At 39.5% G+C, this 14,287-nt stretch overlaps 1 protein-coding gene across 1 annotated transcript in view; it reads left to right on the top strand.

Moving 5' to 3' along the window:
• Window positions 1-8,754: 8,754 nt before the first annotated feature.
• LOC138032522 (uncharacterized) overlaps window positions 8,755-14,287 on the top strand; it is a 28,343-nt gene continuing 22,810 nt past the window's right edge. Inside the window, exon 1 of the mRNA XM_068880221.1 lies at window positions 8,755-8,874. The gene's annotated coding sequence lies outside the window, so the exon portion shown is untranslated. The remainder of the gene's footprint in view (window positions 8,875-14,287) is intronic.

Here is a 14,287-nt window from a genome sequence, read left to right as displayed (position 1 = left end):
CATTTGTGAATGCTGTTCTGGTCGATGTTTCTAATTTTATATGCGTATATCGATATTTTAGTCGCTACTCTTTGAGAACGAAGCATACAATATTTTTGAGCAGCACATCCTCCATTGTTCATCAAAGTTTTTCTTTCTCTCACCACCTGACACTGTCAAAAGTCGGGTCGACTATTCAAATGACGGGTCGTCACGACCTCATCGGATCGTCACGATCTGTCGAGATATTTGAAGCTGCCCCAGAAAGTTCGACTTCCGGCAGTAAAGCTTACTTCCTTTTTAAACTTTACGACCCGACATCCGGTGAGTTGGGGCCGTCAACAGCAATTGACGACCCGACTCAGTTCCTGTATATTGGACATGTGTGGGATTTTCGCGAGGTGGAATTGTGGCAAGTCCACTTAAGGGCTTGAAACATGAGAGGGATGGTTGATTTCTTCAAAAACGCACTGTTTATTTTGTCATGCAAAATGGACTGATATTCCAAACATACATACATTCTAATACTTCTTTTCAAGTCTTTCTATTAATTTTTCTGACTCAACAATACATTTTTCAGCAGCTTTTAATTGTTTTGAATAATCCCCTACCCCCCACCCCACGTAAAGTTACAGTCTGTAAATGTATGCAAGCATAAATTTGCATACACTAATGTAACACGGAAAACAAGAAACGGAGGGCATTTTATACCTCATGAGTAACTACATGTATTCTCAGGGCCCGGCTATTCACCTAAGACATCTACCATGACACTACCGTGATTTATGGGTACCAAAGCAATACCGTGTACAATTAGAGCTACATATTACGCAAAGACAAACCTTGAATCTCCTGGAAAACAAAACGCATCTCAATCGACAATTATGGAATAAAGAGCTGTGTACGTCATTGCACTACCACATGTACGCATTGCGTGCCTATTTTTTTATAGGTAATGACGACTTTCGACTACTTTCAACCAGAAAAAACATGGGAATTTCTCTCGTAATTAAAGTTAAGCCAAGCATGTTTCGCGTGAACCATGCTTGATGATTTCTCAGCTCCGAATGATGTAAAATGAAACATGACAGGAACAAAGACAAAAATTGCAAAATTCTGTCATTGCAATTTAGAAAAGTGATAAAATTGGTCGCAACGAGAGGTCTCCAGTCCACATGAGGCTTAATAAAAATGTGTTCAAAACATAACACAACATAACGAACCGGCCACTAAAGCGTGTTTGTCACTTGTGCTATAAGGACAAGCTTAAGCACAAGGATGAGCTTGCGACGTTTACACGATGAGACAAGCCGATGAAAGTTGGGCATACGTAAGCGTAGTAACGTCCGAGAAGATCTAGTAAAATTCAAGATGGCGTGCGAATCGTCGTGCTTGTACAAACTCACGTCGGTTCTCACTTGTGCAATAAACACAACCGTGGGATAAGCAAACGCGCAAGGAGAGGAAATAGTTTCCTTTCTTGCGCTTTACACTTATGCTTGTTTCAAGCCAGTTCCCACACAATTCTTTTTATGTTTACGCTTTCGCTCATACTTGTACTTATTGCGCAAGTGGGAATCGGGCTTAAACTGTCGCAAATCATGTCGCAAATGAGATGCAGGATTTTCTATCAAACTATTCGGAGTGATCGGCTTTGTTCGGAAATCTACTGCCTGCAAACTGCTTGTACATTTGACGGACAGTTATTCCACTAGGTATTTGCAACTCCAAGCATTTTCTTGTAGATTTGCATTTGTAAGAGACTAAACGTAACCAATTGGAGTCTATTAAGAACTCACATGGGAGTTCAAGTGAGACAAGAGTAATTTATGCCAGAAAGCAAGTATATGTCCAACAAACAATAGCCATTCTGCGCCATGCTACATAACAGTACCCGGTGTGAGTACCAGCAGTGACATTGAACCAAAGCTAGCAACTAATAGGCTTAGCTGCAACACTTCAAAAACAAGTCATATGACAGTTGGATCCAGACGAAGAATCATTGCATCCAAAGACATGACCCTTAGCATATATGGTAAACTACCACATAATTACTCGGTGTACATATTGATGAGTCTCTGTCATGGGATAATCAGATATCTCACATCCTGACAGAAGTTCAGAATGGCTTGCGTATGCTCTACAAAATAAGATCTCTTGCAAGTGACCGAAGAACATTGAATGCTGTTTACCGATCACTTGTGCAGCCATGTTTCAACTGCTGTAACCTTGTGTGGGGTAATTGCTCAAAAACGCGTGCAGACCAACTACAGAAACCTTCAAAATAGAGCAGCGCGCATTATCACGAAAGCGCACTATTCAATAAGATCATGCGATATACTAGAAGAATTGAATTGTCCTACACTGCATGATAGGCAGAAAATGCCAATGAATATCATGATTTACAAAGTTTATCACGATAATGTACCTGAGTACTTAACTGAGCTCTTTTGTTTTTGTTTAACCTCTGAGGTACATAATTACAACCTCAGAGGCAGCAGATCCGACATGCAATTGCCCAAGCCTAAAACTAATTCATTAAAAGGATCTTTTGCATATCGTGGAGCGGCAGCATGGAATGCACTTCCAAACCATGTAAGATTTTTGAAAACATTAAATAGTTTTAAAGCCTTTTTGAGACGGAACCACCATGAATCATTAAAGTAGTTAAATTAAATTGGGTACTTCATTTAAAGTATACAGTTATTATAATATATTGTAATTATAAGTTTTAAGCTCTCGTATTTAGTTGCTATCTGCTCAGTTTTGTGTATTTTAGCCGTATTTCTTAGATTATATTAGATAGGAACACGGCCAATTTGGAAACCAATTTTATGTTGAAATTATTACCTTGTATAAATAAAGTTAATTAATTCATTCAATTTTTCGAGTCAGGTGATGACGAACTTTCGCCGCAAACACAACGTTCGCCCCGTGAAAAAAGGATGGTGGCACGAAAAATCTTAAATAACAATGACCACATGCAACCAGGTTTTCTGAGACTGCGAGACTGAGCACCCCTCAGAAAACCATTGTTTTAACGAAAACCGCTGGTCAGCAACCTTGGTGGCACGGGCAAATAGAACTACGAAGGATAACTTTTGCAGTGTAATCAAAGAAAACTGAAAACTTGTCACCAAACCATGCACTGGTGTCATTATCTTGGGGAAACCGCTTGAAAACAAAGCGTAACCATTCACAGAACCATTGCCAAAATGCCGTATGAAGTAGCTTTCGGAATCTCCCGGTGGAAAAAAAATCAAACAGCCACAGATGATTGCACAAGTCACAGCTACATCAAATGCAGAGCAGGAAAATGCATGGTCAATAATTTGGAAAAGTGGATGAGCCAGACATTGAAGGAGGGTGGTGTCTGACACCAGACCGCGAACTTCAAACTAACCCTAAATCGCAGTTATTGAAAGCTAACCGTTCTAAAATGGGTGCTTAGACTTCAATACTGCTTATGAACACTATTTGAAATGGGTGCTTAGTCTTAAATAATGCTTATCAGCGCTATTTGTAGGCAGTCTGCAGTCTGCGGTCTGCAGTTATCATACACCTCACAGGGAAGAAGAAAAAGAAGACTGAAGTTGGAACTTCAGAATTATGTGGCGCTGAAAATTACAGTCAAACCAAGTGAAGCGTACCCCTCAAGATTGCATTAATGAACTGATTATTTGAAACTTGAACCCGCTAGTCGTTTCAAGAATGCAATAATGAATTGATTATTCGAATATTGAACTCGCTCGTTCGATCCAAGAATACGGCTAACGGGTTAGGTTTCCGAAAAATCGATTCAGTATTGCATTCTAGAAAAGACTAGTAGGTTTGAAACCTACTAGTCGCAACAGTGAATTGATTTTTCGAAAACGGAAGCCGTTAGCGAACTTAGCCGTATTCTTGGATCGAGCGAGCGAGTTCAATATTCGAATAATCAATTCATTATTGCATTCTTGAAACGACTAGCGGGTTCAAGTTTCAAATAATCACTTCATTAATGCAATCTTAAGGGGTACGCTTCACTTGGTTTGACTGTAATAAAATGGAAAGGGAAACTCTTCATCCAAATGAGGTTTTTGATCAAATTGTAGAACTTGAAGGGGAATGTGCCACAATCACAAAGTCTGGATTTATCACTACAAACACACTCGGCAAAAAATAAAAGATAAAAAAACAAATGTTTTATTTGATAATTCAGAAGAAATAACACTTACAAGAGCCTACAAAATGGCTTCTGGTCAATAGATCATGTAGCCTGGGACCAGGCTCTGCAGTTGGGGTTATGGAGCGAAAAGGAACGTGGCAACAAAAAAATGGCGATCGAAGCGAGCCGAGCGGGGAAAGTGTTTTTTCTGCGCCATCTTCCTTTTCGCTCCATAACCCCAACCGCAGAGCCTGGTCTCAGGCTATAGATGATGAAATCCTTTTTCCTGACTTTTCAAAGTTTTGTTTTCACTTGATTTTGGTTATTCCGAATTCGAAGCAAGCAAAAGATAGAGCAAATGACGAAGCAATTTAAAAATCAACAATACATCATGTACCTTTCAGTTCTTTTATTCCTTTGAACTTGAGATAATTCAAGATTGTTGCCCCATGCCCTCCTAAGGAGATTCATCAATGAACAATGTCGTTCTGAGATAGAAAAGTAGAATCGGTTATCATGCATAGTATGCCTAACCTCAACCTTAATGCTAACCATTTAAAACAGGAGATGGGCTCCTGTTTAAAATCAGTGCGTAGACTTAACAACCATTGGGGTTTTATAAATTACTCATGAAAAAAGTTAAGCTACACTAAGTTCATCCACTCAACTCTACGACCAAGTTACTTAACAATATATTACACGTACTTGCTAACAATTGATGGAATTTTGTTGATGTTTCCTACTTTCAATTTCAACCTAGTTTAAAGCAAAAATGACCTTGGTTGAAATTAAAATTAACCTGAATTTAAATTTAGCTATAACATACACTCCACCGGAGACAGTCTCACACATGGTCAATGAACTGTTGATAGTCACTGTTAGTCAATGTCACCCGGCATCTTTATCGACTAACTCGATCAGCAAAATTGATAACTGGTGGTCAAGCTGGCTTTGCTTAATACGTTCCAATATCAATAATCGCTGTGCTGTGACAATGACAGGTTTCGCTACGTGGAAAAATATAAAAAAAACCCGCCCTTTTAACGTCCCTTGTTAAATCAACCCAAGACTTTTGGTTTCCGTAAGACCGCCAATGCTTTGTTCGAAAATCTGGAAAATTCGAACCGAGCTAAATTCCACGGTCAGCCGACACACTCAACTTTAGGGAGTATAAACGTGCTGTGTCACGAATTTTAGCCAGACACCTGAATCAAATCAAGGGAAACGCGAAAATAACGACTTCAAACATTAAAGGATAGGTTTGAATAAAATAGCAAACGCAGTGGCAAAATTGAAGAAGATTATAATGGATTGCAAGTGGGGTTTTGAAAACCGTTCAGCCTAATGGGTCTCTATTGTCTGTAACCAGAAACCCATAAGGGTTGAAACGTGTAACGCGCGTTCACAGCTTCCGAATATTCAGTGCGAACTGATTGGTTGACTGTTTCAGTGCTAAGTACCATATTTGGAAACCCCTCGCTCTTGTTGTTTTAAATATGGTGCTTAGCAAATTGAATATTCAGAACCTTTTTTTTTGGGGGGGGGGGGGGGAAGAGGGAAGGGCACTCCCATATAAAAAGGACAGGGGTTCTCCTCGTACCTTTTAGGGGTTAAAAAAGAGGTTTTAGTTCCTCTTAGGTTGTTCAGCCTCAAAAGGTCCACAGCGGGAGCTTTAGCGGTACCTTTTAGGGTATTGAGCCGAGAAATCATGACAGGAAACATTTGACAATTAACCCTCCCCCGCGACTTTGCACCGGGTACAAAATGCAAACTCGGTTGAAAATGCACAATACAGACTACAGACTAGTAATAAAAATAGTTTCAAGATCAGCTGTGACGAACACTGTCTTCGGTAAACGTTCTTGGCTATATTTCCAGTGGAAATCATCAGAAGGGAGCTTAAGCAAGGACTACCGGGTTTATAATTGAGGAGAAAGTGCTGCCTTTGTAATGACATCTGCAAATGGTTAGCCTTTCAAGTTTTCTCGGATAAGGACTATAAACCGTAGGCCCCGTCTCACAAATATCTTCTATCATAATGTTCATAAGTTCCCTGTGGGAAGTTAAAGAACCCACACACTATTTGTTGCTGTCCTGTTCTCTCCAGCACATTGTCAAGTGGCCGGCTTGGTAGTGATATGATGTCTCTAAACGGCTTATGGTGTATGAGGCCACCCAAGCAGAAACAGCCATAAGACAAAAGGGGACTTTGCCGAGAGCTGGAATATGTAGATGTGGATGAATGCTAGCCGAGTTTGTATTATAATGCAACTCAATTAATGCTCCTGGAATAATTAAAGCAGTCTAGCGTATTCCTCCAAAAGGAATTAATGTCCCGGGAAAGCTGACAGACTCAGCGCCCGGTTTGAAAATATCCCAAAGCCAATCAGTTAAGTTGTCTTGTTTGTTCGCCAAACTTTGTTTCAACGATCTGCTGCTTTAAAATATGAGTTATCTTTTGGCTAAGCTGTTGGGTGTGTTCAGCTTTTTTAAAATGTTTTTTGCTAAAGAGGAGTCAGAAGTGAATGTAAAGTTCAGAAAAGATGTTTTCGCAACTCTTGTTCCCGCTGATTTTGTCAGCAAGTTTGTGTAGTACGTACTTGCTTCTATTTGCGAAGTAAAAGCTTAACGATTCACTCAAGAAATAATTTATATGAAAAGTAATCGTAAGAAATTGAGGGGCAGTATTTGCTTGATCAATTTTTTTTAACTCTTCGCTCGCAAAAAATGTGAGCAACTGTTAAAAGCTAATTATAGCCTCACTTACAATAGTGGTTTGTTATGCAACCCGTTATGACTAAGTGAAATTTGCAAATTCATTAGCAATTAAAAAACGCAGTATGTTCGTTTTATCGCGTGTACACCTATGTGAATAGTGCGATACGGTTGATATATTCCAATCAGCCGATTTTGAGTTATACTTTGGCCTCCGACAGAGCTTTCCTCGAGTAGTCCCATGTGAAACGCCATCGTCTGTCGGACGACTTGTTGTGAAAGCCTGAACCGGACCAGTTCAATAATCTTTTAGCGAACATTGTCATTATGATATCATTGCCTATCTATCTTTGGAACAGGAAATTCTTTCTTTTGATCAACTCTGACTGAAACAACGGGATTAATAAACTGGTGGTCAGGCTAGCTTAATTAAAAACAGATTGCCTACGCTTTGTTTTCAGTAACTGAAGCGAGGCGGAGCGCAGAGCTGTGTTGTATTGATACGTAAATCAAGTGGGTCTAGGATGTGAGGCTACTAAAGTGTTCAGTGTTGCGAAGACAGTACAGACTCAGTGATCGTTTAACAGTTATCACATAAAAATCCTGAAGTGGCAGTGTTTGCTACCTCAAAGTATATTTTTAAGAACCCTTAGAAAATTCAGGTTGACTTATGATCAATCTGTTATCATACTACTTTTTTATCAAAGGAGCTAACTTTTGAAAATTGTAGTGTGTTATGTAATCAAGACTTGTTCCTGTACAACTTAACGTAACTCACTTTGGTGCTAAATAAATCATGCAGTCTGGGGCCATTTAAAGAAAACGCGCCAAGTCAAATTCAAAACTCTGCATATTTCTAAAATTTCAGTTAGAAAGATAAGTTTTAAGCGAGTAATCTGGTTTTAATTGGGGGGCCGGTTAGTGTATTCTACCACCGAATTATGCAATAGACTGACAAAAAGTTTCAAATTGGACAAAAAAGCTCCACGTTACACGTTTTGCCTGTGGAATCCAAATCAATTTTTTAAAACACCTTTGTAGGATACATTTTTACAAATGCGAGGCGAGTTTGTATTATTATGCAACTCACAAAGGGACAGAGACGGTGAATGCTCCTAGCATAATTAAAGCAGTCTGGAGCGTTACGCTCCAGAAGAAATTAATGTTCCGGGCTATCTGATAGAGTCAGCGCCCGCTTTGAATGATTATCTCAACTGGAGAATCAAGTTGTCGTGTTTGTTCTTGAAAGTTTGTTTCACTGATGAACAATCTGCTGTTGAGTTATCTTGTGGCCAAGTTGTCGTATGTTTCTTTTCCTTTCTGCAAACGGAGGTGACAAACTGAAGGGAATTTTGATGTCCAGCAAAGGTGTTTTCGCAACTCCTGGAACTGCTGATTTTGTCTGCAAGATTATTTATTACGTACTTACTTCTATTTGCCAAGTAATAGTGGTTTGTTATGTAACCCGTTATGACTAAATGAAATTTTCAAAATTGGTTAACAATTAAAAAACCGCAGTGTGTTCGTTTCGCAATTGTAGCCCTATATGAATAGTGATACGGTTGACATATTGCCCCAATCACCTTTTTTTTTAGTGATACGTTGGGTTTCGACAAGGCTTCTGATATTTTGGTAGAAAATTCGAATAGTCCCATGTGACACGCCATCGTCTGTCAGACTACTTGTTTCGAAAACCTGAACCAGACCAGTTCAATAATCTGTTTGCGAACATCGTTATCTCATTGGCTATCTATCCTTTGGAACAGAAAATTCTTGCTTTTGATCAACTCTGACTGACACAACAGGACTAATATCTGATGGTCAGGCTACGGTATATATCGATAACAGGCCGCCTACCCTTTGTTTTCAGTACCTGAAGCGAAGCGGAGCTGTGCTGTGCTGAGACGTAAATTAACTGGGTCTAGGGCGTAACGCTTCAGAAGGGTTCAGTGTTCCGAAGAGAGTACAGACTCAGCGATCGCTTCAAAGCTATCACATAAAAATCCTGAAGTGACAGTGCTTGCTACCCCAAGGTATGTTTTAATAACCCTTAGAAAATTCAGGCTGAGTTATTGTCAATCTGTACTTTTTGATGAAAGGAGCTAGCTTCTGAAAATAGTGAATTTTACCTGAAACTGTAGTCTGTTATGTAACCTAAGACTTGTAGTTTACAATTTAATTTAATTCACTTGGTTCTAAACAAATCTAGGGCCATTTAAAGAAAACTCTCGAAGTCAAAGTCAAATCATGCTTATTTTTTAACTTTCAATCAAAAAGATAACTCTTTAGCGAGTAAAACAGATTTTGTTGGAGGAGTTTATACTACCACCGAGTTATGCAATTGCTTACAAAGAGTTTCAAATTTGACAAAAAGCTCTTTGAAATTTTGTTTTGCTTCTGGAATCCAAATCTTCCAGTGTTTAATTTTTTTTCATTACCTTCGTAAGATACATTTCTAGATCTAGTGGCGTTGAATGAGAGGTGAGTTTGTATTATTATGTAACTCAGTTATGCTCCTTACATAATTAAGCAGTCCAGAGCATAACGCTCCAGAAGTAATTTATGTCCCGCGAAAGCGGGACTCAGCGCCCGCTTTGAAAATATCCCAAAGAATCAAGTTGTCGTGTTTGCTTGCGAAACTTTGTTTCAACGATCTGCTGTTTCAAAATATGAGTTATCTCGTGGCTTAAGTGAAGTTTGCCAAGTTCGTTGACAATTAAAAAACGCAGCAAGTTTGTTTCACACTTGTAGCCCTATGCCCGGGGCCCTATGTCATGACTAGCGATACGGTTGACATATTGCCCCAATCAGGTCCATTCATCACGTGTCACTAAACGACCTCAAACGTCAAGGTTCTCGCTAATCCCAACAGAACTGTTTTTTTGAAGTCCTGCCAAATATGAGCATTAGATCTAAGTCTCCAAGGAAGTCCTCTGTTTGGAACAGTGCCAAATTATTATCATTATTTTCATTATCATCATCATTAATATCAATTTTAAAACTAAAGATTTCACTGTAACAACCCATGCAGAGTATCCCTTTATAGCGGTGTGATTGAGCTGATTAACTTTGTTTAGACCCGAATCTATCATCTACTAATGAGTTAAGCAAACATAGACATTAAAAGTTTGTCATAAAAGAAATTCTGCTTTCTTGCATTATTCTCAGTTTTCATATGAAAATTTGTAATTTTTGTAATGATTAAACTTGTTCCTCTTCGTTGAACCTTTTTCATTTGAGGACTTTAATGCAAAGGCTCTGTTTTGTTTAATCGTTGATTAATCGATATCCGCCGCTCACTCGAATTCGGGTATCCTCCGCGAGAAGAGACGGAGCCCTGGACGCTTGAGCGATAAGTTGTGTCTGTAACGTAATTCAAAATATAGGTGGTTTTCACGTTATGTCATTGCCGCCATGTTGGTGGACGAAAACAAAAATCTCTCATTAGCTCCTTTTGTTCGTCCATCAGGAATTGTAAATTGCAGCATTGTTATCTGTGTCCCTAGAGATTGGTTGCAAACCACCTATAGTTTATACGAAGTTAATATTTTCGGGGAAACAGCATTAGATAACAAGTACATAACTATGCCTAAAACGTCTGTGCGACGTTTCCAGATGATACGAGCTTGAGTTTGTGGTTAAATGATCAATGTGAGTTTGAATTCAACCGGCGAATCATCAACAAAATCTTCAGCCGCTTCAGCTCTCGGTCGACCTCGTCGGCCCCCTCGTTTTGCCACCAATAAACTCAGCAGGAATTTTACTTGCTCTTACATTAGCGAAGTCTGAGGAGAAAATTGCAATAGCGATGGGATTTGAAAGCCATATTTTGACCTTGGCGGCAACTGGAAAATAAGTGAAGTTTCCGAACTCAGGCGATAGCAAAGGACACAATCCCGTTTTTCCAGCTTTTCAAACACTTTTCGTTGTCGAAATCTTGGATGTTTCCTACCTTAAAAGCACCGTAAACCTCGAACCGGCCGGGTTAGAATACCTTCGCAGCCAAAAAATGTAATTATGCCAGACCGAGTTGCGATTGGCGGAGATTAACAATGGCTCACCTCACGCGTCCGGCCGTGATTTCGGGAGTGAGCGCTCGCTCATTTCGCAAAGCAGCGGCTGGTAATCGAGCCTATGATTAAACGTATTTGATGACTTCGACTTCGGGTAGGGAAGTCATCTTCTGTTTGAAATCTGCTGTTTCTGTTCAGAAATCTTTATTGTGTGTTCGTTATTAAGACGTTACTCCCTCCGGCGCTGAATGTCATTCTTGGTTTAATTTATGCAATTCTCCTAGGGACTGGTGAGATTTTGGGGCTTACCTCGAGCTCCATACAAAAGCAAATACATGAATACCATATAGAAATAGTTCGACTGACATTACATTCAAGTGGAGTCGCGTGTAGAATATCCTTGAATTAATTCGCTTCCCGACTGAAAAGCATCCTTTACAGTGAATGTCCGCTAATATAAGGATTTGTATAAGAATTTGTTCACAGATTAAAAAAGATGACTATTCGATTTTGAAATGCTCTTCTCAAACTCATTAATAATTCATAAGCCAAAAACAAGAGAAATCACTACCGTGAAGGAAGTTTGGATATGTGCTCTTAATTAGCATAAAATTTCGCCAACTTTGATCCCAAATATCTCTTAAAATACTGATTCCTTTGAGAAGCAATATCAAACACTCGAAAGAGTGTTGCATCAGATATCCAACCACCTCGAAATCGGTTAAAAAACTCGGCCTTCGGCCTCGTTTTTCAACTCGCTTCTCGGTGTTTGGATATCCGATAAAACACTCCTTCTCGTGTTTGATATATTACATATTGTTTCTTCAAAGATTGATTTTCCAGACATTTAAAAGGGGATTTAATCGATGTCTCTGTAGGATAGCCAAATTTCATTCGAACAAGAAAAAGTCTCCCAAGATTAGGCTAATCGTGGTTCCTTGAGCGTCGTACAGGACAAACAAAGAGATATGTCTCGTAAAATGTCAGCTGTAAGTTAAACAAAAATGAATTATGTCCGCACTTCATTCAACATGGCATTAGAGGCTTAGTGCCTTACTGTGTCGATTCTGTGAGCAAGTGTAAATAATGGAACGATAATTGTGTTCTTAACACACCCCACATTCAGAGACCTGAACAACATGGCAAAGGTGTTAATTATCGATTATTGGAAAGAACCGGCTTTATTGGAAAGAACCGGGCTTTCGCACAAATTAAGCCGTCTTCACGCTCAAGTTTGATTATGATCAACTGAAGTATAACTCAGGCTATCATACTTCGTTCAATTTTTTTCAATTGTGGTTTTGTCACATCTGCGAAAATTCAAATACAATAGGTAGAGTAATCTCGCAATGTGTGACAAAATGGAGCCGTATGGCGTGGTTGCCACGATCCTTATCACCATGCTTGAGGCGAGAAGAGAACCAAGGATAACTTCCGAGAATAGAAGAAGACAAATCCAAATCGTCACTCCATAAAGCGATTAGAAGTTTCGTCTGCTCATGCCACCACGTGTTCACCATTCTGTTCAATTTACGCTCTGTAATTACTTCAAACAACCCCCTTGAGCTCGCTTTATGAAATAAACCATCATGTATTAATGATCATGTCCTTAGTTTTTTATAGGCCGGATAACTTCACCTGCACTAGACGACGTTTTCAGTTTAAGCAATTTTTTTCAGAAATTGTTCTTATAACAGTAAATATGGTCACTCTAAGCACATCTACGGGACCTTTTCATATGAGCCCGGTTCGCCGGACTGGCACGGTTTCCGAGATCTCGGTTTCTCCAACCGGGACCTGGGTAAGCGGGCTGAAATTGAACACACCAACCTTGGTTACCAGGATGAAAATAATACAATGCATTTTCGTGATAGAACGGACATTACCAAGTTTTCACTTCTCTTTTCTTCGATCAAGATAACGCTCGAAATATTTTCTTTTGATGGATAACGTAGAGTTTAAATAATTGTGAGGTTGTTTGAAAAAGGAATATCGAGAAATTCTCGCCAGATTTGTTCGTTAGATTTTACGCCTGAATAGTCGCTTGACCACGTTTCCTCGGAAACCGGGATGAAAGTTCTTATCATCATCATCATCATCAGTAGATCTTTAATCTACCCTCGGGTTTTAAAGCAGCTTGGTGTCTCCGAGCGTTTGCTCTCCCAATTACGAGTTATCACAGAGGAAAGCCTACAACACCGGGAAGTCCATGCCCTGCTCTTTGCGATTACTGTGTGGGCTCTTTTACGTCCCATCAGCTCTTCTCAACAACATCAAAGGTCTGTGAGAGACAGGGCCTGCGGTTTATCGTCCCTGTCCGAGAAGAATAGAGAGTCTAACCATTTTCAGATGTCATTACATTAAGGCAGCACTAGTACTTTCTCCTCAGTTATTCAAAGACCCTAAATGTTGGTCAGGCCGGAGTTTTGATCCCTCAACTTCCTCCCGCACAGTATTGGGTCTAAGAAAACAACGGCATTGACTTTGCCAAGGTCAATATTGTATGACTAAGTGCCTGTGGCGTCAAGGAGAGTCATCACAGTTGAATGAATAGCACGAAAACCCGATTGATGTTTACAGTCTCAGATGACGTGTGCTCTTCTAAATGAGCATATGTTAATTGGTCGTATACAATTCTTCAACATCTTGGCCATGCACGACTGAGATCACAGAAATTGGGCGATAGTTGCTTTGTAGGCGACGAGGTACAGTTCTATTCATAGGCCAAGTTACCCACAGTGTCACAAAACAGAGATTGATTCGATACGCACGGTTAATTAACAATTATTCCATAAGCGCGCGTTGGATATGAGATGGTAAATAGCCAACGAGGCGCGTAGCGCCGAGTTGGCTATAACCAGTCTCATATCCAACAAGCGCGAATGAAATAATTGTTTTATTAAATTCATTCAACTCCAAAAATTTGGAAGTACAAAATACGAGCGGAAAAAGCGAGTAAATCCGAGCGAAATCGAAAAAAACTTGATGAGACTGATGCGATGTTATGTAATACCTTGTTGTCAGACAGACGCATGCTTATCGCAAAAACATTTCTTGCCTTTTCGCGTACTTCTAAACGTCGGAATTGATCCAAACTTTCCACAAAAAAAGTTTTTTTTCTCCTTTTTGGCTTTATTCAAAGAGAAATTTGGCATTCCGACGAAAACATTTTTAATTTAGCAAAGCTTAACGCAATCATTTACCATATAAGATCAAACCAAGGTATATGAGCTGATAACCGAGATTGAGTGAACCAATCGGAGCACGCGAAATGCATTATCCGAGGTTGAGAATTTACACAGTTTATTTCGGAACTTGCTCTAGCAATCCTCGATTCGAAACAGCAAACTGAAGTTACAATTCCTTAGGCCGTGTGGCTGAGAGTTCTTGTGTGTGGCGTATTCTTATGTGAGTCGAACTTGAATAATATAAA

This window comes from Montipora capricornis, chromosome 14, assembly GCF_036669925.1.
Source record: "Montipora capricornis isolate CH-2021 chromosome 14, ASM3666992v2, whole genome shotgun sequence".
NCBI lineage: Eukaryota > Metazoa > Cnidaria > Anthozoa > Scleractinia > Acroporidae > Montipora > Montipora capricornis.
Note: the sequence above shows the minus strand (reverse complement) of the source record. Positions and strands in the feature narration are given on the sequence as shown.